The 25,317-nt window shown below is 38.5% G+C and overlaps 1 protein-coding gene and 1 pseudogene across 2 annotated transcripts in view; one reads left to right on the top strand and one right to left on the bottom strand.

Annotated features, from left to right (window-relative positions):
• Positions 1-25,317, top strand: part of UBE2E1 (ubiquitin conjugating enzyme E2 E1) — a 79,477-nt gene that overhangs the window by 20,246 nt on the left and 33,914 nt on the right. The window lies entirely within an intron of this gene.
• Positions 14,965-23,157, bottom strand: LOC113917496 (annotated as a pseudogene).

The following is a 25,317-nucleotide window of genomic DNA, read 5'->3' as shown; positions in this document are numbered from 1 at the left end:
CTCTGATTTTGTCTTTTTTATTTTTTCTTCTGTTCCCCTATGATCCTCTGTTTTGTTTCTTAAATTCCACATATGAGTAAGATCATATGATAATTGTCTTTCTCTGATTGACTTACTTCACTTAGCATCATACTCTCTAGTTGCATCTACGTCATTGCAAATGGCAGATTTCATTTTTTTGATGGCTCAGTAGTATTCCTGTGTGTGTGTGTGTGTGTGTGTGTGTGTGTGTGTGTGTGTGTGTACACATACGTACATATGTATACCACATCTTCTTTATCCATTCATCTGTTGATGGACATCTTGGCTTTTTCCATAGTTTGGCTATTGTGGGCACTGCTGCTATACACATCGGGGTGCACGTGCCCCTTTGGATCACTACATTTGTATCTTTGGGGTAAATACCCAGTAGTGCAATTGCTGGATCATATGGTAACTCTATTTTCAACTGTTTGAGGAACCTCCATACTACTGTTTTCCAGAGTGGCTGCACCAGCTTGCTTTCCCACCAACAGTGTAGGAGGGTTCCCCTTTCTCTGCATCCCCACCAACATCTGTTGTTTCCTGACTTGTTAATTTTAGCCATTCTGACTGGGGTGAGGTGGTATCTCATTGTGGTTTTGATTTGTATTTCCCTGATGTGGAGTGTTGTTGAGCACTTTTTCATGTGTCTGTTGGCCATTTGGATGAGACATGATTTTTATTTGTATAATATGAAGCTTCAGGCTCAGATGCTGGTGCTGGAGGTCACTTGGTGAGATGAAAGTGGCCAGATTGTGCTCCTTCGGTAGGTTAGTGACTCAGATGGTCTTATAAAGGGATACAGAGTTCTGGGAGCATTGAGGATAGAATTAAGACATTTTCAGGATTGGGAGACATCCTTAAACTTCAGAATATTAGTTGGAATCACAAAAGTATTAGGCATTGATAACATGTGGAGCCACAAGTATTTGGCTCCATAGGAACTTTGCCCCCCAAATAACTTAAATTTCTCCTACTACACATAATCCTTCCTCCTCTATGGGAATACATCTCAGTTTTTCAAGGTAATTTATTGAATTGGCTTTATAAAATTTTATTTTGTAGTAGACTTTGCTAGAACAGATTTATCCTAAAGAAAAGGAGATGTTGAATTGGTATACATCAAAGACTCTAAAAGAAAACATTTGTTTTATAACGAGCACCCAGGAGGATATTTTTATAAACATGAAAGATAACTTTCTCTAACCTAAGTAAATATTTCAAAACAAATGTATGTTAAGTGATTATGGTAATGTGTGAGCAGAGACTAGCGGTAAAGATAGCAATACCATATATCACTTAACAGTATGTGATACTTCTTTGGCCTTGGTCCTTTTTCTGGGTTATTGTGTCTGTGAAAGTCCTCAGAACGCACAGCTTCAGTTTTCAGCTAGACTGGTAGCCTCCCCAGAAAATGTTTCTTCTTTGTAGCTTAGTATTCTGAGATTTTTTCACATCTGAAGTGTTTATTACATAGTAAACATTGTCAAGTGATATGGACCAGTCCTAAAATAAACCGTATGTTGAGGACACAATTCTTATTAGAACTGAAGTTTAAAATTGATTTCTGTTCTGTCTGGCCGTACTGCTAGATTGTGTGTAGATGCAGGTGTTTCTACTATGACTTTTGATATAGCTGTTTTACATTTATATATATTGGGGGGAGATTCTTTATTGTAGTACCTGCAAATTAAAACACATGATTGTGAGGGGTGCTTGGGTGGCTTAGTCAGTTAAGTATTCAACTCTTGATTTCAGCTTAGGTTCATGATCTCAGGGTTGTGGGATTGAGTCCCATGTCAGGCTTTGCCTGGGTTTGGAGCCTGCTTAAGGTTCTTTCTCTGCCCTCCCCCCACTCTAAAAAATAAAATAAAAGACGTGATTGTGGAAAAGTAAAAAGCTATTAAGATCTTGGATCCTAGAGGCGCCTGAGTGGCTCAGTTGGTTGAGCATCCAACTTTTGATCTTAGCTCTGGTCTTGATCTCAAGGTCGTGAGTTCAGGCCCCAAGTTGGGCTCCACACTGGGCCTAGAGCCTACTTAATTAAAAAAAAAAAAAAAAAAGATCTTGGAGCCCAAATTAATGTTTACAGTGGGAGTTTTATAGCTAAAAGGACTGGCTGCTCCCTTCTCTGTGCCCTAATTATTACATGATGTGTATTGATAAATGAATTTTTATCCATTCTCCATTCTGTTGCCAGATGACTGCTGCGTTCTTTTTCCAGAGCCACTCCTGAAACCTTTCTACATGGTTTTTTGTTCCAGTCCAACTCTCACTGCTTTCCAAAGATATACCCTCCCCAGCCTTTTTAGACTAGCAGTCATCTTCAGTTCTGAAGCTTCTCTGATCTCTGGCAAGCCTCGACCCACTGTAGTGCATGGCTTGAAGGCGATAACATTTGCACATTGACATTTAACCCGGAGGTGCATAAAGAGAAATGCTATCTTGTTTTTTAAGGGGCTAAGTCAAATCTCAGGATACCTAATGACATTACTACAGGCTTAATTTGCATTTTCCTTTCTGGTTGAAATCTTTGTCAGTTTGCTCTTGCATTTCTGGCTTTCTCACACCCTGGTGTGCTCCCTTCCCTTATTGTACCCTCTACAAAAAAAGGGTGAGCCACTTGGGTGCAGTTTTCTCAGCAGTTTCTTCTGGACGTGCTCACTTGAGTTAAAAAAAAAAAACAAAACAGTTTGTAGACACTTGACTTTTTGAGGGAAGAGATACAATTGTGTGCATCCAGACTATATATATGAATTGTTACTGGCCTAACTTTGAAGGTGTGATTCATTCCCTAACAGGTATTTACCAGGCCTTGTAGAGTAGTAATTAGGTTCCTCGAATGAGTTTTTAAAATATATAACCTACTGAACGCACATCATTTGCCTCATGACAATTGTCTGTACTAATAACAGTTTTTTGTTTGTTCCAGTTAAATCTTAGTACTAGTTTTGCCAAGTGTATTGAGGCCTGGAAGGGTTATTAGTGACTCAGCTGGGGTGGGCGGGGCAGTCTCCTACTTGCTCCATCTGCGTTCTCTGCCTGTTTTCCTGTGAGCCAGGCTGAGCAGTACATATCACTGAGCACATTGCCAGTACTTTGGTCTCTACCTGACCTGGCCTTTTCCACTGTATGGCCCTTTGGCTTTAAGATATAGCTGTAACCAGCCACTCCTCACCGTATTCACTTGCTCATTCTAACAATTATTGGGCTTTTCCTATAGAGCAGTAAAAAAAGACAGTATCCCTGCCTTTATGGAGCTTACACTCACATGGAGGGAGGGACAATTTAAAAATGTACAAAAGTAATTTCCGGTAGTAATAAGAAATTGGGATGCCTGGCTGGCTCAGTTGGTTAAGCGTCTGCCTTCAGCTCAGGTCATGATCCCAGGATCCTGGGATCGAGTCCCGCACCAGTCTATCTGCTCAGCGGGGAGCCTGCTTCTCCCTCTGCCTGTCGTTCCCCCTGCTTGTGCATGCATGCGTTCTCTTTCTGACAAATAAAAAATAAGAAAACAGGGTAATGGCATAGTGAGTGACTGGGCAGGTTGGGTCATTGTTACAGGCCATTTTAGGGAGATGACTGTGAATGATGACAAGGACATAGGCATGAGAAGGGCATTTTAGGCAGAAAGACAACAAACAGGTGTTATATGGGGAGGGCCAGCATGACTGGCCACTGTGAATGAGGATGAGAGTGGTAGGAGATGAGGTGTAGGCAGAAGTCAGATTTTATTAATTTCAGTAGAAAGCCATTGGAGAGCTTTAAGTAGAGGAATGATATACCACCACACTCAGCCTGTACTCGAAGAATAAAATTCTCATAAAATTTCCAACTCATAAAGAGTTTTTGGAGATATTCTTTGTATCTTTTTTTTTTTTAATGAACAGGTTTACTGACATTTTCTTATATAGCATTTCTATTATGTCTAGATGTAATTGATATATCTGTTACACCTATTATTTCTAGATATCTATATCATATCTAGAAATTTCATAAAAATTAAAGACATGCTGCCCCAAATTTGTGTCTAAACCTATGAAGGGAAGTGTAACAGTACTCAGCTGGTCTTGACAATGGTTGGGTGAAAGTATGGATGCTTTGTAATGGGTACATAGCATTCAGAGCCAACAAAAACAGCTTGTAGTTGTCTTTGTGATCCCCAGCCTGGCTTCCTCACTGTCCAGTTGAAGTGAAGATAGCCAGAGTCTGCGGTGTGGAAGCATCGAGAGTTTGGCTTTGTACCTCTTTAAGAGCAGGAACAGCACATGAGAGCTTGAGGAAGCAGTGAAGAACCCTCAGCGGTCTGGGAGGCAGCTTGCCAGAATCCCTCTAGTCCCCACTTGGTTGGTTACCTGTGATACCGAAAAGATTTCTCTGTGCAATGGGAAGCCTCAAATCAGTGTGGTACGACTAGAGAGAGAGAATGCTTTCCAGTTTCTTTGATTTGGTAGATGCTTTTATGGAATGATAATTTTGCCATAATTTTTAGTTACAGTAGCTGAAATATGTGGACTAAAGGGGACATGTAGGACAAACACAGGTGTTAAGACTGTAAAACAGATTGGAGTAGTGATATAAACATTCTTAGACATGTATTTGAAATTGCAGTTACCAAAAAAATTAAGTTATTGAAACCTTTTTGATTAGCTTTTTTAATCCTGTAAAATGAAATGTAATTCTAGCATATCTTAATAAATAATTAAAGGAGATATGGGGTTGCATTGATAAGGAATTAAATCATTTCATAATGAAGGGCAATTTTTCTTACTGAAAGACCAGTTCATGATTTTTTTCCCCTTGAACTAATAATAAACAGCTAAGAGAGAGGCCCCCTAGGAAATTTTTTTTTTTTTTTTACTTAATCCATTATAGAAAAATTGGACATGTCATTCAGAATTCTTAAGGGGACAACATTTCAGTGCAAACAACGTGGGTATTTGCTTAAAGGGAAATGACACCAATAATATAAAATAATCAACATGCCAAAAAACTTCAAGTAATTTGTATTAGACTTTGAAATGAATTTTTGAAATTATTTATTTATGTTTTAGATTTTATTTATTTGACAGAGAGCACAGGCGGGGGAGCAGCAGAGGGAGAGAGAGAAGCAGGCTCTCCATTGAGCAGGGAGCCTAATGTGGGGCTCAATCCCAGGGCTCTGGGATCATGACCCCAGCCGAAGGCAAACACTTAACCAACTTGAGCCACCCAAGCGCCCCAAATTTTCGTAATTATATTGTAAAATGACAGCAGTGTGTCCAGTATTCTGGGTATTCACTTTATACAAAATAATGAACCAGTGGAAAGCTTGATTTGTGGTATTTTGGACAACTCTTTAGACTTACACAAATCTTAGCTGCTTTTTGCTTCATATTCTGTGCTGTGGAGATTTTAAAAATAGAATAAAACTTAAATAATATTGCTATCCACTAACTTGATGTGAATATGATTGTTGTTCTCATTTTACAGATAAGACAACCTTAAAATAGTTAAGTAGCTTGCCAAAGGGTACTTGGCTCTTTAGTGGTGAAGCTGGTTTTTAGGTCCTGGCCTTCAAAGCCTTTATGCCTAACCATTATACTCTGCTGCCTCTTGTAGTAGCTCTGTGAATTGTAGGCTTCACTGCAAGTTGTTGCTTGTTAATTTTTTTTTTTTTAAAGGCTTTATTTATTTATTTGACAGAGAGAGAGAGAGAAAGCACAAGCAGGCAGAGAGGCAGGCAGAGGGAGAGGGAGAAGCAGATTCCCTGCTGAGCAGGGAGCCCGATGCAGGGCTCGATCCCAGGACCCTGGGATCATGCATGACCTGAGCCGAAGGCAGATGCTTAATGACTGAGCCACCCAGGCACCCCATTGCTTGTTAAATTTTACTCAGCAAAACTGTATTTAAATTTTTAAAAGACAGGCTTATTTCCCCCCCCAAAAAAAGATAGGCTTATTTTACAACCTAGCTACTGATACTGTTTCATGAGGCTGGCCATTTATTTCTAGATGTTCTCCAACGTAGGTTTGATCATCATGGCATTCCTCTTTTGAAAATTTAAGGCCTCCAGTTGCTCTTTGAATGAAGTGCCCAAAATGATATATATGAAATAAATTTCTTACAACCTGATTCCAGTCTACTGTATCCCCATTTTATTGTTTCTCCCCCCATTACTTAATATATTCAGTCTACTCCCTGGAATATTTCCTCTCCCAGTTTCTGTCCTTATACTTCAAGACTCAGATAAAAATAATTGTTGCCACACAACTCTCATCTGTGTCCCATGGCATACAGTTCTTCACAACATTTATCACATTCATTTAGAGTCATTTGTGTCTGTCACTGCAACAGATTAAGTTCCCTAAAATCTGGTTGTTTTATTTTTATTTCTTGTGCCTAACACCAGGAAATAAACAATTTGAGTACTGAAGCAAATTACAGCATTTGATTAGTGGTACAGTAGTTGTGTAAATGTTACCAGGGCATTTCTTTAGATATTAACATTCAGTCACTGAGAAATTATTATAGTCGAGTTGAAGTGTGACTAAACCACAAAGTCTGTTTTAGTTTTTTGTTGGTTAAAAAAAAAAACACAGAACAATTTCTGCTATTTTATGTTAAATGTAATATTTATCCTTAAGATTTTATTTATTTATTTGAGAGAGCACGGGCGTGAGAGAGCACAAGCAGGGAGGGGCAGAGGGAGAGAAGCAGGCTTCCCGCTGAGCAGGGAGCTCCACATGGGGCTCCATCCCAGGACCCTGAGATCACAACTTGAGCCAAATGAAGGCAGATGCTTAACTGCCTGAGCCACCCAGGCGCCCCATCCTTAAGATTTTATTTTATTTTTTATTTTTAAAAAATATTTTATTTATTTTTGACAGAGACACAGCCAGAGAGGGAACCCAAGCAAGGGGAGTGGGAGAGGGAGAAGCAGACTTCCCGCTGAGCAGGGAGCCCAACGAGGGGCTCGATCCCAGGACCCTGGGATCACGACCTGAGCCAAAGGCAGACACCCAACGACTGAGCCACCCAGGCATCCCTATCCTTAAGATTTTAAACACAGGTTTAATTTTTAAGAAAATACAGTATACCTAGTGATTTAAAATTTAGATCAGTTTTACAGTATGAGAAGATGGAATCATCGTTTGGATGTTTGCCGATGTTAGTTGACGCATTTGCTAATAAAGACATGGAAGTGCTGCTGTATTATAGATAGGTGTAAGTTACTTTTGCATAAAATGTTAGAGTAATAACCACCATCAGAAAAAAGGACTTGAAAAATTTTGACTAAATTTATATGCTGGGCATTTATGTGTCCATGTGCATAACCTTGAATTAGAATGTGTTGGAGATAAAAGTGTGATACATGCTCTTCACATAGAATGACAAAACAAGTAGTGAACAAGACACTGTATATTTATTAGTTTATTAGTGACCTAGGTTATACATTTATTATTTTTATTACCTCCTTTCATCTAAAATTTTTGTCATGCGATTGCAGCAGTATCTAATCCTGCCCCTGTCTGAGCACATCTATAACTGAGACTTACTTTCAGTAGTTGGAGGGGAAGCGAGATTAGCAAATTTGCCTGGGGGCTGGGCTGGGGGGGGGGTTGGGAGAATGAAAACCCTCCAGCAATTCTGACAAACTCTAGAAACCCTGAGGGGCAGTCCCTCCCTCTATTCTTCCTTGAGGTAAAGTGGGAAAGAAGTAAAATGTGAGGGTTTTTACAGATTGAGGGAGCAGAAGTGGGGAAAGGTTAGAGGCCTTTGGAAGATCTAAATCGAGCTGAGAGAAGGCAAAGGAAAAAGAATTGAAGAAAGGGAAGGGGTCTAGAAGAGAGATTACATATTTCTTGAGGTTAGAAATGGGGTCGTGTGTGTTTCTCCCTACAGGCTTCATTTTGTTCCTTGTACATATAAGAAACCTCTGAAAGAGAAAGAAAAAAGGAAAGGAGATCGGTCTCTTCCAGAGAGTTCATGACCATTAGCATGCTGGTTCTGGGTCTCTAAGACAAGGAACCTTAGACATTATTTCAGAATGTCTGTAGAGAAGCCCTGGCATTGTTAGAATATGCTATATGTTTTCCTTCTTCCTTGTCTCCTTTTTATTACTTAGCTAGCTACATACCTGGAATGTTGGCTGTATAATAATTTATACAGGAAATTTTTTTTTTTTTTTTAAAAAGGGGAAAGATTATTTTTGCTAAGAAAATATCTCTGGAAAAAGTCATGTCTATATGATTCTTTAAAACTACTTCCTGGCCCTTTAGAACCCTCTGTTTCTTTTTTCTTTTTTTTTAATTGAGGTATATGGGTACATTATATTGGTTTCAGGTGTAAAATATAGTGATTCAGTATTCGCATAGTTGACTCGAACAACACAGGTTTGAACTGCGTGGGTCCACTTAAAAATGGATTTTTTTTAAACAGTTCTGTAATTGTATTTTCTCTTCCTTATAATTTTCTTAATAACATTTTCTTTTCTCTAGCTTATTTGTGAGAAAACATTATATACATAGAAATGTACAAAATATGTGTTAACCAACTGTTTGTTATTGGTAAGGCTTCCTTCCAGTCAACAGTAGGCTATTAGTAGTTAAGCTTTGGGGGGAGGTGAAAAGTTATATGTGGATTTTCAGTTGTGTGTGGTGGGGGACCCCTCACCCTCATGTTCAGTGGTCAACCGTTGTGAAATGATCACCACAGTAGGTAGTTACCATCTGCCCACCATACGTAGTTACAGAATTTTTTTTCTTATGATAAGAACTTTGAAGATTTACTCTCTTAGCAACTTTCAGATTTGCAGTATGGTATTATTAACTATAGTTGCCATGCTGTACATTAATTTCCGTGATTTATTTTATAACTGGAAATTTGTACCTCTTGACCCCCATCACCCATTTCTCCTACCACGCCCTCCATCCCTGCCCCTGCTCTGGCAACCACCAGTCAGTTCTCTGTGTCTATGATTTTTTTTTTTTTTTAAAGATTTGTTTATTTTAGGGCACCTGGGTGGCTCAGTTGGTTAAGCGACTGCCTTCGGCTCAGGTCATGATCCTGGAGTCCCGGGATCGAGTCCCGCACCAGGCTCCCTGCTCAGCAGGGAGTCTGCTTCTCCCTCTGACCCTCTTCCCTCTCGTGCTATTTCTCATTCTCTCTCTCTCAAATAAATAAATAAAATCTTAAAAAAAAAAGATTTGTTTATTTTAGAAAGGGGGGAGGGGCAGAGGGAGAGGGAGAGAGAAAATCTCAAATAGACTCCCTACTGAGCACGGAGCCAGACATGGGGCTCTGTCTCACAACCCCAAGATCTTGACCTGAGCTGAAACCAAAGAGTCAGTTACTCAACCAGCTGAGCCGCCATCTCCCTTCCTGGAAATAAACATAGATCCTTTTTAAGCTACTGACTTTTTAGGTTTCTTTTAGAACATCTTAGCCCATTCCCTCAGAATACAACATTAAATCAGTACCTATAAGAAATGCCACACCTTCCGTTCTAAAAGCAGCAAGCAGTATTCACATCTACCCTGTGCCTGGCCCCAAGGTAGGTGGTGGAGCTGCTGTACAAATGCGAAAACTTGCTCTCTTGAAGCTTCAGACGTTTTTTAAAATGAGATATAGTTGACATACAACATTAGTTTCAGGTGTATAGCATAATGACTTAATATTTGCGTATATTGTGGAATGATCACCACAATAAATCCAGTTAACATCTGTTACCACAGTTACAGATTGTGTGTGTGATTAGAACTTTTAATATCTACTTTCTTAGCAACTTTCAGTTACATAATGCAGTATATTATTAACTGAGTCTCACCATGCTGTCCATTACTAACTTATTTTATAACTGAAGTTTGTACCTTTTAACCCCCACCCCAGCCTCTGGCAATCACTAGTGAGTTTTTTTTTTTTTTTAAGATTCCACATATAAGTAAAATCAAATGATACTTGTCCTTCTCTGACGTTTCACTTAGCATAGTGTCTTTAAGATCCACGCATGTTGTCGCCCATGGCCAGATTTCATTCTTTTTTATGGTTGAATAATATCTCCGTGTGTGTGTGTGTGTGTGTGTGTGTGTGTGTGTGTGTGTGTGTGTGTGTGTGTGTGTGTAAGTGTAACTGTCTCTCTCTCTCTCTACACACCCTGCATTTTCTTTATCCTTTTGTCCTTTGATGGACACTTAGGTTGTTTCTGTATCTTGGCTCTTAATAAATAGCACTGCAGTGAACACAGGGTACAGGTATCTTTTTGAATTAATGTTTTCATTTTCTTTGGATTAATATTCCATGTGTCTTGGCCATCGTAAATAATGCTGCAGTGAACATGGGGGTGCAAATATCTTTTCAAATTGGTGTTTTCATTTTCTTTGAATACATACCCGGAAGTGGAATTGCTGGATCATATGGTAGTTTAATTTTTAATATTTTGAGGAACCTCTATACTGTTTTCCATAGTGGCTGCACCGATTTGTGCACAAGGTGTAGGACCCTCTATTTCTTAAATGCATGTGCTTGATCTCTGAGTCATGCTTGGTCCTAGCTCAGTAAGCCTTTCAGGATGATGATCAAATTTATTCTAAATCCTTCATTTGAAGTTGTCTTATATCCCTTTCACAGAGAACCATTGACAGGTTTAGAGGGCCTTGGTCATTGCATATCATATAAATAGATTTAGGGTTCACAAATGCCAGCCCTCTTTACCCAGTCCCCATTATACACAAAAATAAAAATCACAAATAACAAAGAATTGTAATGTTTATAACCATCAGTAATTTTTTTGGCAAGCCAAAATCTGTTGAAATAGAAACATGAATAAAAAATATTTAGGTTTAGAAAACCAACAGAACAGAATGAGGAGTAGTGTGAGTAAATACTGGAGTGGGGGCAGGTTTGGGGTTTGGGATGTATGGAAGCTCTTCATGAGAGAACACTGCAATGCCTGGAGCAGTGGATTAGCTGCTGCTTTTTCTGGTGCTCTTGCCTTGTTAGTCTTCCCTCTGCGCCTAGATGTGGAGCCTCTCGCTGCCTGAGTGATGTTGCCTTGCCGTTGCGCACGCTCTCCGTGTCGTGCGGAAGGGAGTGTGTGGAGCCAGATGACTGGTCACAGTTGGAGCACCGAAGTCACAGCATTAGATCCCCCATGGAGCTGTTGGTCATGGAACAACAAGAGCAGTAATAGCTAACTCTTTAAGCTGTTACTGTGGGTCAAACTTTGTTCTAAGGGCTTTAAATGTAGAAACGGGATTTAAAATTTAAACCATTCCTATTGGTGAGTACTGCCTGCCATTTTACAGATGATGAAATCCAGAATGGGTTTTATATATATATATATATATAGCTAGTAAGTGGAGGAACCAGGAGAGGAGCTCAGGCAGTCTGGCTCCAAGGCCTGTGCTCTCGACCACTTCACTTTGGGGAGAATTAGGGAGTTCAGTCGGATACCACTTCTGTTATTAAGTAAGACTCTTTATGTGCAAGTAACAAAAGTCTAATTCTAACTCCTTTGAATAAAAAGATGAGATCATTATAACGATATCCAAGTATGTGAATGATAACTCAAGAACTGAAATGTTCTGGGTACCAGAAACAGCAGAAGCCAGGGATTCTTTCTCTCGTCTCTGCTTTTCTCTGCAAATGTGCTTTATTTTTTTCTCATAATGCAAACTGCTGCTGGCTGCCCCATAGCCTGCCTGGAGGAACATGGCCTCAGATACCCAGAGAGAAATGAAATTAATGCCTCCTTCCCCCGCCTTTTTTTTTTTTTTTGACAGTTCTAAAACTTCTGGGTAAGGGGCCAGTTAGGAAGTTAGTACAGCTTGATTGACTTCTGGACCAACCAGCTAGCTTAGTAACTAAAGTAAAAGGGTCCAAATGACACCAATGTTGATAGTTAATTTAACAAAATAGAAATTGATTTCTAATAGAAGAAACCTATTCGCTTAGCTTTTAATAACTGGCCATTTGATTTTCTTCAGTACTCTAAGCTCTGTGAGAATAGGGACCATGCCAGCCACCTAGCACAGTGCTTGGAAAATGGCAGCTGCTCAAATGTTTACTGAATGAATGAATGAAGGAATAAATAAATTTCCTGAAGAAGGAACACTTATAAAAATAGAATTCAGTTTTCTGATCATTGTCCATGTACAAATATTCTGCTGGACCAAAACATGAGTTTTAGCAAGGGTGAAGGGACTGTATTTTTCTTGGGGTGTGGAAACCTAGAAGGGAAAATATAAAATACTAATTTTAACTATATAGTACCACATCTCCTTTTGGTTTTTTCCCCCCTCTTTTCTCCCCTTTTTCCTCAATGTCTGTATGTTTGCCTCACAGAACTTCCTTTTATTCTATCAGACTCCTTCATTTCTCTCTGCATAGTATAAAATGGAGATATTATTTTCTATTTTTTAAATACAAGTTTTGTGCTGCCTATTCCTAACCTAAAAAAAAAAAGTCATATATAAAAAAGTTAGAAGTTAATAGACTATCCCGTTGGGGAAGATTTGTTTCCTAGACACCTTTGGGAACACCTACATTAATGAATTTAATTTGGTTTATTATTTTAGATAATAAATTGTTTTCCCCCCATTTTTAGAATATTAATACAAAGTTAGGTTGGAAGATACAAGTAGTGATTCAGAAAGCCACATGAGGTCTGAAAGCCACCCTGAAGCACTAGTTACAAAATACTAATTTAATGCATTAGAGAAGTATGTTGGATAGCAGTGGCAATGTTAGCAAAGCAGGAGAGAGTGTAATTTCTTGTATTTTCAGCAAATTTTGTTGTCTGTATAAAGAAAACTATAGGCATGAATGTGAAGAAAGAAGCTGATTTAAGATGCCAAAAGTTTTATATCCAAAAACTCCCAACTTTTGATAGATGACCTAACAGGTTAACTCTTGGTCCATATGCAGACATTTTTTGAAATGTCATAGGGACAAGGCCTTTACAGTTTCTTTATGAGCCCCACACAGCTTCATTATTATGTAGTTGTGCAGTTATCTTTGCTATAATAAAAGCTTGGTGTTTTTATTTTTTATTTTTAGAATTTTATTTATTTAGAGAGAGCGTGCATGTGCACGTGTGTGCAGACAGGGAGAGGAAGAGAATTCCAAGCAGAGTGCACTGAGCCCGACGTGGGGCTCGATCTCATGAGCCTGAGATCATGACCTGAGCCAAAGTAAAGAGTCAGGTGTCTTAACTGATCCACCCAGCATCCCCTATAAATGTTTTTTAAATTAAAATATTTACACAATGGGAGATTTCAATTTGGGGAAAACTTCGTTAAATATAATAAACTCAGTTTTGGGGGTAACAGTGGCCAGATAGAGTTATTAGTTGGTTTTGGGTTTCCTTTATGAGATCATCTTTTATTTCTGCCCAATCTTTTAAAGGCTTTAAAAAAAGGGATGTACAGGGGTGCCTGGGTGGCTCAGTCGGTTATGCGTCTGCCTTTGGCTCAGGTCATGATCCTGGGATCAAGCCCCACGTCGGGCTCCCTGCTCGGCGGGAGAATGCTTCTCCCTCTCCCACTCCCCCTGCTTGTGTTCCCTCTCTCCCTGTGTCTGTCGCTATCTCAGTCTCTCTCAAATAAATAAAATCTTTAAAAAGGGGGAGGGATGTACAGTCCCCTTTCCCTTCCCTTAAGTTAATGGAATTGCTTTTTTTTAATTTCTTTTTAAAATTAAAAGGAATTTGTATTGAATTTTAAGACTTGTGGTATTCCCTGTAATGTATACAGGTCACTGTGAGGAATCACTGCACCAATTGGTAATATTTAAAATTTAGAAAAAGAACAGAAAAAGGCTGGGCTAGTCATACAGTGTGTTAACCTTTTTTAGGTTTTGCATATTGAGTTAATTACTTACTTGAAGCAATCACTTAAAGCGGTCTTGTATTGTTTTATGTTTAGTGCATTGGTTCTCAGCCCTGGTTCCTGTTTCAGTTACATGTAGTTTAGAAAAATACAGATGCCAGAGCCCGCCCCTACTGAATCATCTCTAGGGGGAGGCTCAGGCTTCTGCATTAAAACAAAATACAGAAGCTGGAAATAACCAAGGAAGTAATGCATGTTTTGCATATAGTACACCTCTGGTTAATTGCTATTTTTATGACATAATCATAAATTATTAAAGAGTCATTCAATTTTAGAAACTTTCATTTTTAAGTTTTTTTTTTTTAAGGGAAATCTCAGGGTAAAAGTAAGCATAGCTTTTTCAATTTATAAATTATTGTTTGAAGAACCCTGGTGAATTGAGACTGATTAAATTTCACTGTGTTCAGTACATAATCTACAGAAATCCTCAAAATAAAGTTCACTTCAACATATAGTAGCTTTATACTTAAAGGCATGAGTTTTAAGCTATTTTCTAATAACTTGTTTTCAGCTGCTGCTTTTATGACCTAGTTACATAGGAAATACTAGATAGATTTCTCAGAAAAAACTTTTGAGCTTTTACTATAGATATTAAGATTACTTTCTATGTTACATGGGCCTTCTGGAACAAGCGCTGTATAGGATATAGGTGAAATACATGGGAACAGCAAGAACTAAAGCATTTTAAAGTCTTGTGAATTCAGTTTTTGTAACTAAAGTAGATAGGAATATCCAAAATGAGTATTCAGGTAATAAAACTAGCCATTCATTCATGGAATTTAGGAAACAACTGAGTTAGAGCATCTGCCTTCAGCTAAGGTCATGATCCCAGGGTCCTGGGATTGAGTTCCGCATTGGGCTCCTTGCTCAGCAGGGAGCCCTTCTCCCTCTGCTTGCCACTCCCCCTGCTTTCTCTCTCTCTCTCTGACAAATAAATAAATAAAATCTTAAAAAAAAAGTTCCCATTTCATTTATTGCTCATAAGTTTTCACCTATAATGCATTTCACTCGTTAAACATCAGGTACCTTCCGTGTGTCAGGAACTGTATTGGGGGATACCTATAAACAAGATAGACTAGGTCCAGGCCTTTTTGGAGCTCTTAGCCTGGGAGAACAAGAGATTTTAAACAGATAAAGGGGTTCTTTATACTGTGAAAACGGCAAAGTGCTTCTTCTCTGGTGAGAGGCAGTTCTTTCTCCCAAAGAGCAATATTGGCTGTTCTTGGACATTTTAGAGCTGAAAGGGAACTTAGGTCTAGTTCACGTCTTCATTTTATAAATGAGAACACTCAGATCTAGGGAGATGATGTGACTTTCCTAAAATGGCACAGCTGAGGACTGGTATGGGTGGGGATAGAACACCAGTCTTCTGATTACTGCCCATGCATGAGTGAGTCACATGACAAGATCATGCACAGAATCCATTCAGCCCACTTTCATTGATCTGCTTTATGCTCTGTTTGTGCTAGATTGCTGGGATTACTCAAAATGAAGACAATAAAGCTCATATTAAGTAGTTTGCATTCTAGAGCAAAAGACAGGCATTTTTGGGGAAAAATACATAAAGGAGTTACTCGTTTAGCATATTGATTAAGATGAGAGGTCTTGGAATCAGACTAAGTTATGTAAAGTTGGGAGGAACACAAATATTTGTACTTCAGTCTTCTGTGTGAAATGAGGATAACAATGCTTATCTCATAGGTTTTGAGGATTTAAAAATATATTGTATATAAATTATTTGGAACAGTGCCCTGATCGTAGTAAGATCACAGTTCATAATAGCTGTTACTACTTTAAAAAGCATTCTTAAAAAAAAAGATGAGGAAGTTGAAGCATAAAGAAGTAAAGTAACTTGTCCATGATCACACAGCTAGAAAATTTGGGAGCCAGGATTTAAAAGCAAGGAATCTGGGCGCCTGGGTGGCTCAGATGGTTAAGCATCTGCCTTCGGCTCAGGTCATGATCCCAGGGTCCTGGGATCGAGTCCCGCATCGGGCTCCCTGCTCCTTGGGAGCCTGCTTCTCCCTCTGCCTCTCTCTCTCTCTCTCTCTCTCTCTCTCTCTCTAAAAAAAAAAAAAAAAAAAAAAAAAAAAGCAAGGAATCTAAACAAGTGCTCTGTTTAGACTTAGGGGGCTGAGTCAGAGAGTATCTTTCTGACCTACCACCAGTACTCGGAAAGCTCTCAAAATTCTAAGCATCCCAGGATGTTGGTGTCACACAGATAGTAGTATGTTAACTGTTGAAATATTTAGTGATATATTTGATTTCTTCTGAAGTGAGGAGGGACTAAATTTGGGGGATGTTGCCCACTACATCCAAGTCCACCTTGCCGTATATTTTTATTTTTAGCATTGGCTGATCCCACCTTGAAATTCAGAGGGTTTATGATATGTTAAAAATCATAAGTGTCTTGTTGCATCTTATTAAGCGTTGAACATAATTTGTATTTGGTTGGTTTTGGTCTTTGGCTTTTTTTTTTTTTAATTAGGGGAGTAGCTTACATATGTTTGAGGGAGAATGGTTTATTTGATAAGCGCCATTTCTATCAACTTTAATCTTTTGAGGAACTTAGGGCATAGAGAGTATTAAGTAATATATGGTATGTGCTTTCGATAGAAGATAGAGTCTGGTAATTTGGAGAATTGAGAATCTTTATCATTCTGTTGAAAATTTTCCCTTTTTTTCCATGGTATTGCTCTGTTCTACAAGCTGATAGTTTTAAGTCCCTGCAGGAGAAGCTTTTCATATTGATTAAGTGATTTAATAAGTGATAGCTGGTACATGACTTTTAAAATATTTAATACGAGTTTCTTTTAAGCAGCATACAGTTGGGACTTGCTCTTTTCCAGCCTGACAGTCTGCCATTAAATTGGAATGTTTCAGCCATTTATGTTTAATGTTACTGTTGATGTGATTGGATTTAAATCTTCTGTCTCAGTGTTTGTTTTCTGTTTGTTCCATCTGTTCTTTATTCCTGGTTTCCATTTTTCACACTTTATTTTGGATTGAGGTGGGGTTTTTTTGTTTTTTTTTGATCACTGTATGCCTTGTTGGGTTAGTAACTATAACTTTTTGTTTTGTTTTTTAGTAGTTGGTATAGAGTTTATAGAACACATCTTTAGCATATTACACCTTCAAGTGATATTATGCCCCTTCTTTATAGTGCAGGATCCTTCAACATTTCTTGCTTCCAACCAGTGTGCTTTTGTTTCATAAATTTTATTTCTACAGGTTATAAACCCTACAATACTTTGTTACTGGTTTTGCTTTAAACACTTAAATTATCTCTTAAAGGGATTTAAGAAATAATTAAAATTTATCTTTTCCACAAATTTATTACCATTTCTGGTGTTCTTTATTCCTTTGTGTAGTTTCAGATATATACATTTCCTTCCCCTTGGGAGACTGTCTTTAACATTTCTTAAAATCAGGTCTGCTGATGATAAATTCTTCAGGTTTTTGTATGCCTGAAAGAAAATCTTTATTTTGCCTTTGTTTTTGAAACATTTTTGCTGGGTATAGAATTCTAGAGAGATCATTTTAACATATTTTTTCTGACCCTTTCCCTTTTTGTATATTAGGGTGTTTGAAGTTGTTCCACAGATCACTGATGCTCACTTCCAACGTCTTTTTTGTGTCTGTTTTGAGTAATTTCTCTTCCTGTGTTTCCAAGTTTATTCATCTTTTCTTTTGCAGTGTCTAACATACTCTTAATCCCATCCAGTGTATTTTTCATCTCAGATGTATTTTTCATCTAAAGGTTGAATTTTTGGGTATTTTTATAATTTTTTTAATTTTTATTTATTTATTTATTTTTATAATTTCCATGCCTGTACCTAACACATTCAGGCATTTGTCTATCATTTTGAACTTACCGAATAGTTATAACAACAGTTTACTCTCTCTGTCCATTAATTTTATTATCTCTGTCATTTCTGGAATTTTTTTTTTTTTTTTAAAGATTTTGTTTATTTGACAGAGAGAGACACAGTGAGAGCAGGAACACAAGCAAGGGGAGTGAGAGAGGGAGAAGCAGGCTCTCCGCTGAGCAGGGAGCCCGATGCGGGGCTCGATCCCAGGACCCTGGGATCATGACCTGAGCCGAAGGCAGATGCCCAACGTCTGAGCCACCCAGGCGTCCCTCATGTCTGGAATTTTTAATGTTGATTGGTTTTTCTCACATTTTTAAACTCTCTTCCATATCTGGGAATTTTTTATTGAATACCATACACTGTGAATCGTAACCTTTTTGGGTGCTGGATATTTTTGTATTTTTAAATCTATTCTTTGGTTTGCAGTTACATTCAGACGTATTTAAGTTACTTGGAAATAGTCTGATCCTTTTGAGACCTGCTTTTAAGCTTTGTTAAGAGTGATCAGAACAGTAATGAAAGCTAACTTTTCACTTCTGCTGAGGCAATACCAATCTTAGTATTTTACCCAGTGCCCTGGAAATTGAGGTTTTTGTTCTCTAACTAGGGGAATACAAACTATTCTTAATCATGAGGTATCCCTGGAAATTGTTCCCTCTGTTCCTGATGGGTATTCTTTCCCTGGCACTGGGTAGTGCTGTGTCCTCTCACACATGTACTGATCAGTACTTAGCCAGATACTTTCAGGGGACCTTTTACAGATCTCTGGAGTTCTCTTGCTGTGCAGCTCTTTCTTTTCTAGTACTTGTGAGCTCTACCCACTGGGGTTGCCCATCCCTACACTGCAGGGGCAATTGTAGGTCTTCCTGTGTTTGTTTTTCTTTCTCAGGAATCACTGCCTTGAGCTGAGCTGCCTTGATGTCCGCTGTCTACAAACTATTGTTTCAGATATTTGGGGTTTTTTAATTGTTTAAGGTGGTAGGGTAAATTTGGTTCCTGTTATTCCATCTTGGCCAGAAGCTGAGGCGACTAAAAGAGCCATGACATTTTTTTTGTAAATAAAAGTCAGTCATTAGAAAATAGTACTTCTTTGTTATTCCAGCTTTTATACATTTATACTGATAATATTTACTTTTAGAAATGTTGGTGAACTGTTTGAAAAGATTGAAAGGATGTAAGGAGTTATTGGAAGCATTAAACTCATCTTAAATGGCTTGTGCTTAAAATTTTATGTGCTATAATGAGTAAGAGATTTTATTTAAAATTCATGTTGATGGGGCACCTGGGTTGGCTCAGTCGGTTGGGCATCTGTCTTTGGCTCAGGTCGTGATCCTGGGGTCCTGGTGTTGAGCCCTGCGTCAGGCTCCTCGTTCAGTGGGGAATCTGCTTCTCCCTCTCCCTCTGCCCCTTTCCCCTGCTCGTGCTCTCTCTCTCTCTCTCTCAAATAAATGGATAAAATCTTAAGGGATGAATGAATAAAATTCATGTTGATATTTGGAGACTCATACTGTTTCTGGCCATATCAGCTGCACTTTGTGATTAGAATTTTTAATTGTTTTAGACTATTGATTTTTTTTTAGGGTTCTGAATCTCTGACATTAGACAGCATGGAAATAACAGGTTTAAATTATTTTACAAAAAGAGCTCAAGCTGCTCATAAACAGCAACTGGGCTTTCTGGGGGTAAAAACAATTCTTCGGACTACCACACAAGGACACAAAGACTCCTCATCCTATACAAAGTTAGTATGAAAGGGCACACGGACGAGTTTTTTGTAAGACAGAAAACAGAGAAATCCACATACTAAATAAGGTGTCCACAGTGACTATAACGCATCCCTTAGGGGATAAGTATGTATTTGTAGGAAGCAAAACAAAGCTTGCCATAGAGAAACCACTTTCACGAGATGATGAGGTGGACTTGGGTTTTGTTTCTGCATCTGTCACTTGGCGAACGAAGATACCATCTTCAGGATGTTCTTCGTCATCCATTTCATACATATACGACGATGCTATTGCAAGCGTGGTCCCATCATTACTGAAGGCCAGGGATGCAATGCTGGTGGTGGGGTACAGATGGAACTGGCACAGTTGCTTGTTGTTAAATGGATCCCACATGTTTACATATCCATCAGAGCCACCTATAGCAAATATATTGTGGATGTTGTGAAAGGAAATGGCATTGACTGGGTAAATCTGCTCGATATTGTTCTCCTTTAGTCTGTGACACTTGAAGGCATGCTTCTTCTTCTGTACCTCAGGGCTTGGGTCCAAGTACTCAACTGCCACTCGGCCTTCAGTGGGGCTTAATACATAACCCTGCCTGTTTGCCAGATGCAGCGAGTCTGGTACTTGAGGCTGGACTCCTGGCGCTGCTGCACAGAGCCCATGTGCTGAAAGTCCCACACCAGCACTCTGCAGGCTGCAGTGCCCACAATCAGCCCGTCTCCAGACACTGAGAAGGGTGTACACCTTTTCAGGCTGAGAGAAGGTCCCTGCATTACAAGGAGTTCTGGGATCCCACAACTTAACTGTCTGGTCCCAAGTCCCTGTCACCATCACATTCACTTCAGGACAGTATTCAACACATCTGATAGGGGCATCATGGGTTCCAATGAAATTTTCTTGATCAGTGTTCAAATCATGCATTTTCAATGGATGGTCTAATCCCCCACTCCAAGCATGTGTTGGATCATAGAAGGCACAGTCCAGTACGGCACCGGTGTGCTGGTACTTGAGCTGCATGGAGTTGGCTGGCCCATTGTAGAGGCGCACCGACATGTCCCAGGAGGAGACCAGCAGGAACTGGGAGGTGTTGGGGCTGAACTTCATGGAGGAGATGCCGTCCTCGCGTGGCTGGTTCAGTTTGAACTCCCCTCAGAAGCAACTTGGCCACCACTGACCGCTGCCACCACCTCCTCGCTTCCCTCCGAGCACTCCTAGACTGTTTGATATTTTTTAATCCCTCTACTCATACTGGTTTAGGACTAGGTATGTGTTGAGTGCATATTAATTCTAATATAATTACAGCTCATTAGAAGAATTTATTGTAGATGTTGATTATAGTAGAATTTAAATAGCTACATTGTTACAGATTACATTTCTACTTCAAATTTCTGTTGGATATATAAATATACTTTAATAAGGAGAAAATGTAAACATCATAAAATTATCTTTTATACTTTTTTATTTTAAAAAAATGGCCTTTTCTAAACCAATGCCATTCAGTTCTGGGATTCTGGAGCCACATTTGTAGTCACCATTAACCAAAAAAACCACATGACTACTTTTGAACACAGTGTTGTACTGTACTATTCTGATACAAATTTGAAATCCTATGGGTTGGTGAGTGAAAATACGACATGCAGCTGCAAGTCCCAGTTTGATACCATTGTCCTAGATCTTTTTGTTTTGCGGAAGTGTGTTTGGGTGGTAGTGGTTTAGAGTTCCGGTAGGAGAGGGTTGATGGTGGGTGGTGAGGGGGTAACTGCTGTTGGAGGACAAAAAGGGAGTCTCTAAAAAGACTTTGAGGCACAGAACTTAGTACTTTGATTATTCTACTGGTTGTTACACTGGTGATTATTCTAGTGGTTGCTTGTTTACCTTGAAACATTTATTGTAAGTAGATGAAAGTAAATATGGTGTAACTTTTAGTTTGACTTAAATGGGAGGTGAATCTCAGGTTTAATAGGCTTTCTGTTAGGATCAGATAAGAAAGTAGATTTTTTTTTTTTTTAAGATTTTATTTATTTATTCAACAGTGAGAGACACAGCGAGAGAGGAAACACAAGCAGGGGGAGTGGGAGAGGGAGAAGCAGGCTTCCCGCCGAGCAGGGAGCCCGACGGGCTCGATCCCAGGACTATGGGATCATGACCTGAGCCAAAGGCAGGTGCTCAACGACTGAGCCACTCAGGTGCCCCAAGAAAGTAGATTTGAACTGTTTCATGGCCCATTGAGGGGTTTTTTGGTCTTAGGGTGTTTTTTAGAATAGGTCTTTTCAGTATCTTATATATCTGCTTTAAATATCCCTAAATTCTTTCATCTTAATCTGAGGATAGGTAAGCAGTGTTTTAGGCCTCCTTTTGTTATATAAACTGAATTCAGAGCTTGAGGAAATAAAACTGAGTCTATTCTTATATACAATTCTGTATCAAAACCTAATAGCAGTTTTTGTGATACGAAATCTCATTACCATGAGTTACAAGTATATTTTTAGATTTTTAAAATTTTGATCTTTTAAGTTATATATAAGATTTTATACTTTTCAAGAGAATGAAAATTCCTCATTTTAGAACACTAAATGGAATAGACATTTATAACTTAGATTCTTCTGGAATAGATACAGAGGTTCAGTTTTTCCTTACTTGATATCTTTGACCTCTGAGAAGAGCAATGGCTTATTTTATTTAAATAAAGAGCCCTATAATAGTATAGTTATGGTATAAGTACGATAAAGTTTACCATGTGCTATTATATAGTTCATATACTATTTATATAAATATGTAAATATATAATACTATTTACTACTATAATATACCATAGTGTGTACACTATATATTCTATATAAATGCATGTTTATATATACATATATATAAAATAGTATGATATAAAGCTGTTTTTCTGTCAAGAGCATAATTTGAAGACAGTTTCCTTCAGATTTCTGCAGTTAAAACTGAAGCCATCTATTACCTAAGGGTAAAGAGGGGGACAGGGGAGGCTCATAGGTTACCATAATACCTTGATTGGGTGTGTGTAATTATGAGGTTGATACCAGTCTTGTTAACTACAGAATAGACAGTTCTGTTAAAATATTTATTGATTGACATTCTGAACTGTGCACAGCATTGTGCTGTTAATGAAAATGAGAGGGCCACTGCAATACTCCGTGGAGCACCATTCTTCTAACACTCTAGATTGTCTCAGTTCTTGTTTGCTTGCAGAAATTTATCTTAAATATGTGGTGCCTACTGCTGTTGGATAGATTATAATGTTTTGCTTTGTTTTTTAAAGAATTTATTTGAGAGAGGGCGTGTGCAAGCCTGTGCGCAAGCGCGGGGAGAGGAAGAAGCAGGAGCAGGCTCCCTGCTGAGGACTTGGGTTCCATCCCAGGATCCCAAGATCATGACCTGAGCCAAAGGCAGACATTTACCTGACTGAGCCACCCAGGCACCCTGATTTTAATGGTATTTTAAACACAAAAGTATTACTTAGTTTTTGTTACACACAGTCTACTTTTTTTTTTTTAAAGATTTTATTTATTTGACAGACACAGCGAGAGAGGGAACACAAGCAGGGGGAGTGGGAGAGGGAGAAGCAGACTTCCCGCAGAGACTTTAATCAATGAGAGCTATAATGATTTACTCCCTACCTTCTGCACTCTCACCTTCCACAGTCATTTTCGCCTCTGCTTCCTCTTGGTTTGTTTTGTCTTAAATCAGCATCTTTCCACTTTCCCTAAAGCGTTCATGTCATTAGCACTGCATACATCTTCCATGCCACAGGCATATTTAATACATATGTGGCTTTTACAACAGTGGACAATCCAGAGGACTCTCATATCTATCTACAGCCATCCTCGACTGCCCTCTGGAGTCAGTGTTTTCAACCAAACACTGGAACTTAAAAACAAAACCTGTCTAAAATAGTTCCTTCACCCAAATGCTTTTCTTGTGTTCTTTTATCTCTTTAATGGGTATCCTACTTTTTACTCAAATTACAGATAATACCATCTTTATCCTGCATTGTGATTGTACCAATTCAAGATGTCTTCTTAATATTTCTTTCCCCATTTATATATATATATATAAATTTTATGCTTAGGGCTCTTTTGTTACATGTAAAACTGGGGTATGTAACAGTAATTTTAGTGGTAGAGCTGTGTGTGTGTTGTGTTACGTTGGGAGTGGTGTCTCCCAGGTGCAGGCTACAGTAGCTAGTTTGGTGTTTGTTAGCAGTCTCTCCACCAAAAAATAAAAATTGAGAGTTTGTATAAATTGTAAGTTCCTTTTTCTCCTTTTTCCTATTTGCTTATTTTATTCCATTTTATCCTCATTTGCTACTCCAATTAACCCCAAAGCACTCCTTCTAATGTGTTTCTAAACATTATTAATTATGTCTTCCTGCCAGTGTATTTAGTGTATTTGTATTTTTAACTTATATAAATGATATCTCATTTTGTTTCCCACTTTTTTACTGAGCACTATGTTTTAACCTCCCTGTTGCTCTGCAAAGGCCCAATTCATTGCTGTGAACTGCTATATAAAATTCCACTGGGTACATATCCATTCTGTCTGCAGAAGCCCTGGTTGCTTCCAGCTCTCTCCCACCACTGGCAGAGCAACAGGGAGCATTCTAGCATATGCTTCTGTGAACCCCTGTAAGAATTTAGCCAAACTGCAGAGGGATCACAGAGTTTGCTGAAGTTCAGTTTTACTTAATTTGGCCAGATACTTCTCCAGAATGGTGGTATTCTTCTCCGTGCCTACTAGTTGTGGGGCATGAGAGTTCTTGTATCCCTAGATCTCCTTGGCATGGTCGGATTTTCAACTTTTTATCATTCTGTAGATATAAAATGGTATCTTATAATTTGATTTGCCTTTTATTGGATTGTACCCCTTTTTATGTTAGTCTCTTGTTAAATTTTTGTGTATCCTATTCTGTATATTGCCTCATATCATTTGCCTACTCTTTGTACCAAAGTTCTGTTTGGATATGTTAGATATTAAACCTTTGTTCTAGGTTTTGCATGTATCTTCTCCCTCTCTGACCACTATCTGTTAACTTTATAGTGTATAGGTATTAATTCTTCATTATAAATTTAATTCAATTCCAGTCTAAATTCCAGTTGGATTTTATTTTCTTTGAGCAGCTCTATAAACTTAATCTAAATTTAGGTATGGAGAATGTGTTCAGGAACAGCTAGGTCAGTCCTAGAAAAAGAATATGTTGGGAGAGAGTGGTTGTTGCATTACCAGATGTATAAAGATGTGCCCCAGTAGTACAATGTTACTCTTGCCCTGGCCTTGTATTGTAGTAAGATAGACAAATGAAGAAGATTTAGAGTGCTCAGAGATAGACACGCATGTATTTGGATTTTAATACGTGATTACCACGGTACCAGAAAAACAGTGGTAGAAAGAATGGAGAGTTTAATAGATGGGTGTAGGGAAAACTGACTCACCATATGGAGGCAAATAAAACTGAACTCCTACCCTAATACCATATATGAAGAAAGTTCTAGGTAGATTAAAGGTCTGCATGTGAAAGGTAAACTGTTAAAGTAGTTTTTTTTGGTGGTAAAAAAGAAAATGTGATCCATAGGCTACAAAGGACTTTGTAAGCCTATCTTCAAAAGCACAAATTTTAAGGTAAAATGAAATTAATTTATCACATGAAATTTAAATGTTCTGCTTAATGGACTTCTCCTTTTAACCTCAGAATCTAAATGTCTGGCAGTGTGCATTGCGTGCCTTTAAGGGAGGGGAGGCTGAGTTGCCTCTGCATTTATGTACTGTGTTGGCAGAAAGAAGGAAGCCTCTCTGTTCTCTGAAATTGCT

Source organism: Zalophus californianus, chromosome 1 (genome assembly GCF_009762305.2).
Source record: "Zalophus californianus isolate mZalCal1 chromosome 1, mZalCal1.pri.v2, whole genome shotgun sequence".
Lineage (NCBI taxonomy): Eukaryota > Metazoa > Chordata > Mammalia > Carnivora > Otariidae > Zalophus > Zalophus californianus.
This window is presented reverse-complemented; position numbering and strand designations above follow the sequence as displayed.